General features: G+C 46.8%; 1 non-coding gene across 1 annotated transcript; it reads left to right on the forward strand.

Moving 5' to 3' along the window:
* The first annotated feature begins 4,785 nt into the window (after window positions 1–4,785).
* Window positions 4,786–4,873, forward strand: TRNAY-GUA (transfer RNA tyrosine (anticodon GUA)). The gene is given in 2 exon segments: window positions 4,786–4,822; window positions 4,838–4,873. It is a non-coding gene; the product is annotated as a tRNA-Tyr (tRNA).
* Window positions 4,874–5,145: the final 272 nt, after the last annotated feature.

Here is a 5,145-nt window from a genome sequence, read left to right on the forward strand (position 1 = left end):
TGCCTCCAGTGGACCTTCTGTGTATCCATTTCTACTGTCTGGTCCATGTTTTCACCATCTAATAGCTGAAGCTTTCTAAGAGTACAGGTAGTCCTCAACTTATGACCACAGTTGAGGCCAACAATTCTGTTGCTAAGTGAGGAATTTGTTATGTGAGTTTTGCCCCATTTTACGATTTTTCTTGCCACGTTCCTTGAGTGAATCACTGTGGTTAGTAACACAGTTGTTAAGCGAATCTGGTTTTCCCGCTGACTTTGCTTGTTGGGAGTTTGCAAAAGGGGGTCACAGGATCCTGGGACATTGCAACCGTCATAAATGTGAGTCAGTTATCAAACATCCAAATGTAAATCATGTGACTCTGCATGACGTTACTACAATGTGCACTATGCGCAGTAAGTCACTGCAACAGTTGGAAGTGTGAAAAATGACTACAAGGCACTTTTTTCAGTCCCGTTGTAACTTCGAACGGTCACTAAATGAACTGTTGTCAGTCAAGGACTGCCTGTATAGAAAATACATGGAGCAAACTGCATTTCTTCTGTTTTCACATGTGATCCTGCTTTACCAGTATAGATATACGAATTTTGTCTGCATAACCTCTTAACATTCCTTTGGATTGCAGTTGGAGTGATTATTATTATGGTTGGTTGCACAGTCATCCAGATGATTAGACTGGGTTTGGCATTTTTTTTATCCACTTATCAAGTTCCTCCTAAGGACCTGGAATAGACACACTTTGTGGAATATTAAATTTATCATCACAGAACGTAAGCTGTTCCAAGTAAAGCTGCCTTTTGCAATTGACTGATAGCGATTTTTGTCAATGCCAATGGTATTCAATAGTTCTTGAGATTGTTATTATTATATCGCACACTGATGGTCAATGCAAAGGACAGAACATATCTAATACTCCTGCTTTTTACGTATATTCCCCATAACAACAAGCAGTGGTGAAATTCAAATTTTTTTTACTACCAGTTCTGTGGCCGGGGAAGGATATTGCAAAATCCCCATTCCCACACTACTCTGGAGCCAGCCAGAGGTGATATTTTCCGGTTCTCTGAACTACTCAATATTTCCACTGTCGGTTCTCCAGAACCTGTTGAATTTCACCCCTGACAACAACCCTGTGAGAACGGGCTGAAAGAGAGTGACTAGCCCAAAATCCCCCAGCCACCTTTTGTGCCTAAGACAGAATTGGAACTCACAGTTTCCTGGCTTCCAAGCCAGCATCTTAACCACTACAGCAAACTGGTTCTAACTATGAGTATCTAGGAGCCCCAAATTTTATCTCTCAGTGTCTAAATCCATGCAAGCTTCTATGTAAAGAGATGGTTTCAGCTGTCAGGAATTTTTACTGTGAGTAGTAGAGATCATTTAGCTAGTTTAGTGGATTTCACATATTCTGTGAAGGCATAATACTTATTGCTTCATTTATGTCCAGTATGTATGAACCCAGTCCCTTGTTTGTAAATCAAAATGTATGGCAAAATATATAGATTTAAGCCATTAAAATAAACCTTGGTTTTGCGTGATCCATAAATGCAGCTGGGCTTGGTCCAAGGCAGTGTTGAACCTCAGCAACTTCAAGATGTGTGGACTTCAACTCCCAGAATACCTCAGTCAGTATAGCTGGAATAAGACAACCTTCTATGGGCGACCCATCCAGCCAAAAATACTCCATCTAGCAAGTGGGCCATTTAAACCTTGCTGCAAAGAGGAAATTTAACTCCCAAAAGAGGAAACAGAAGGACACCGTTCCAAGTCCAATGCAAATTCAGAACACCCCACTGATTTAAATAGAAATAACAAGGCTTTGGACAGAACAGAAATGGAGACAAAAAACAAATTTCATTCAACTTCCCAAACATGCTGTTGATGCATACATAACTCAATTCTCGGTCCAAGATTGCAGTCTGAACCTGGTTGCCTAAAAAAACAGTTTTGCCCATACTGATGAGTTGGGATTACAACAGGGGTGGGTCCCTATGGGGTCGCCCAGGTGTTGGAGAACCCATAGCTAACATTATGGCTGGTTTAGAGAACTTCTAAATCCCACCCCTGGCTGGTTCTGCCCACCCCGCGAGTCTCCACACGGCCTGTTTTGGATGCGAGGTAAGTGCAGGGCCCATGTGGAGGCTTGGGGAGGGGGCAAAACGGGCCTCCAGAACCTGCAGGAGCTGAAAATGCCCCCCCCCCCGTCCTACCATGGTGCAGGAGGCTGACTAGGCCGTACCCACCCAGCAACCGGGCAGAGAACCTGTTGCTGAAATTTTTGAAGCCCACCTAGATTACAGCTTCCACAATTGCTGGCACTGAATGTTCTGGAGCAGTGCACCCCCAACCTTCTGGGCACCAGGGACCAGTTCCATAGAGAGGTTTTTTCCATGGACTGGAGTGGGCATGTGCTGCCTAAATCCTGCGGATGGGGCTTTACTTGTTTGGCATGTCGCTGCCCGGTGCCTGTCCACAGAATGGGGATTGGGGACCCCTGTTCTGGAGGCCTCCACACTCTGGGAAGGCATCTCCTTGGAAACAGTTTGCATTAAGAAGACTCCCAAGTGGATTTCTGTTGTCGCATTTTATTTCAGAGGTGTATTCTCTGTAACAAGCAGGCAACGAGGTGGCTCAGTGGTTAAGACGCTGGGCTTATCGGCTGGAAAGGTCAGCAGACGGTTCGAATCCCTAGCACCACGTAACAGAGTGAACTCCTGTTACTTGTCCCAGCTTCTCCCAACCTAGTAGCTTGAAAGCATGCAAAAATGCAAGTAGAAAAATAGGAACCACCTTTTGTGGGAAGGTAACAGTGTTCCGTCCGCCTTTGGCGTTTAGTCATGCCGGCCACATGAACACGGAGACGTCTTTGGACAGCGCTGGCTCTTTGGCTTTGAAACAGAGATGAACACCACCCCTAGAGTTGGGAACGACTAGCACATATATGCGAGGGGAACCTTTACCTTGATACACAAAAAAAGTTGAGACACAAAGTGCGGTGAAGAGCAATGAAGATACGGGGTCTGGAAGCTAAAGAGAGAAGGATCAGGGACCCCAGGTCTGAAAGCAGTTTTCCAATATTTGAGAGGCTAACGCAAAGAAGAGGGGAACAACTTGTTCTGCAAAGCACCTGAGGGCAGGGCAAGAAGTAACGGATAAAAGCTTATCAAGGAGAGAGGCAACCTAGAACTAAGGAGAAATTTCCTGACAGTGAAGAGGGTTAACCAGTGGGACAGCTTCCCTCCAGAAGTTGTGGTTGCTCCCAACACTGGAGGGTTTTAAGAAGAGGTTGGATAACCATTGGTTTGAAATAGTATAGCACCGTGATGGCGAACCTATGGCAGAGATGGCACGCGGAGCCATATTTGTCGGCATGGCAGCCCTTGGCAGCCGTCAGCTCCAATGCACATGTACGGGCCGGCTAGCTGATTTTCGGCCTTCTGGAGGTTCAGAGGAGGCTGTTTTAGCCTTCCACAAGCCTCCAGAGTCTAGAGAGGGTGAAATACAGGCCCGATGGGTCAACTGGAAGTCTGTTTGGGCCATTGGGCCTGTTTTTTGCTCTCTTGGGGGGGGGGGGCAGGGGAGGCCATTTTTGCCCTCCCCAGGCTTTAGGAAAGCCTCTGGAGCTTGGGAAGGGTGAAAATCACACACACAGATACAGACACAGACACACACACATGCACTGGGGGGTTGCTTACACATGTGCAGGCGGGGAGGTCACTTGCGCTTGTGGAGGTCAGTGGGCACAGGCGCATGTGCGATAGCATGCACACACACAGTTTTGACACACGGTTAGAAAAAGGTTAACCATCACTGGCATAGCATTTCCTGCTTGAGCAGAGGGCTGGATTAAAAGATTTCCAATGTCCCTTCCAACCCTTGTTATTCTGTTTATGCCTCATTCTGGGTAGCATTATGCCTTGGTTTTGATTCCTTCCTTTCCCACTCTTTAACACGCTGCAGCTGAAACGGGCTTCTCATTTAATTCAGCAGGTTTTTAAGGTTTTTAATCCCCCTCCCCCCATCCTCACACGGCTTCTTGGATCCAGACACTAAGCAGCCCTTCCTGAACTCCAATCCCGCCCCCCCCCCCCGTTTGATTTAGGTGGGGAAATGAAGTGAGCTGATCCCAGGGTGTGAGCACAATTCAACCCTGAGACGGCAGCTGCAAGGGCCAGCAGATTTCACAGCAGCCCTGAAAGACACAACGTGACAGATGTGCGATTGCAAAAAAAATAGCAGAGAACAAAAGGAACGTCTGCCGCTGGGGCCCCTTCCTATGACTCAGGGCTGTTTCCCCTCAGGATGACGTGAGGCTGACACATCCTGCCTGCAAAGGGATGAAAACCCATCAGGATAAATGCAGAATTGGCTGCTGGCCGTTTGCTATTGAGCCGGCATGAAATTATTTCCCACCCACCCCCGTCTGTGAGGGGAACAGAGGGGAAAAAAAAAAACCCCAGATTAGAAAGCAACGCGCTTCCGTTTAATCATTCTTGAAAGTCAACTTTCTAAATCCCCGCCCATTTGGGATCACCAGACTCCTGGTGAGTTCCCATTCGTTCTTTATGCTGCTCTCTGGCACTTGGCCCAGATTGGGTCTAACCACAGTTTCCATAAGCCACAACGCCTCTGAGGTTGCACCTGTGTAGAACTCACTCCAGGCTATTTCAAGGAATGCAAAATCAGCTCATTAATTATACTGCTGGCCTCGACAGATACCTTATTAGGATCTACCAGGACAAAAGAACAAAAGAGAGAGAGAGGGTGAGAGCAGGAATAGGCAGCCTTCCTTCGATAGTTCAGCTGGTAGAGCGGAGGACTGTAGAAGCCTGCTTGAGTCATCCTTAGGTCGCTGGTTCGATTCCGGCTCGAAGGAAATTGTTTTTGGAGCCATTTTGTTCTCGTGCTTAAGGCACCTGCCTGGAAAACAGGAAACAGTGAGTTCTAGTCCTGCATTAGGCACAAAGCCAACTGCGGGACCTTGGGCCAGCCACTGTGTCTCAGCCCAATCTACCTCATAGGGTTATTGTTCTAGGAAAAATAGGAGGAAGTTGTGTTTAGAAAGGAGGGAGAAGGGCAGTTCAGAAATGTAAACACAAATAAATATATCTTTTCCCAGGTTATTAGTAAAAAATAAAGGCAGGATGC

The sequence above is a fragment of the Thamnophis sirtalis genome, unplaced genomic scaffold (genome assembly GCF_051295495.1).
Source record: "Thamnophis sirtalis isolate CommonGarterSnake01/CBP01778 unplaced genomic scaffold, rThaSir2_p1.2 scaffold_3, whole genome shotgun sequence".
NCBI lineage: Eukaryota > Metazoa > Chordata > Lepidosauria > Squamata > Natricidae > Thamnophis > Thamnophis sirtalis.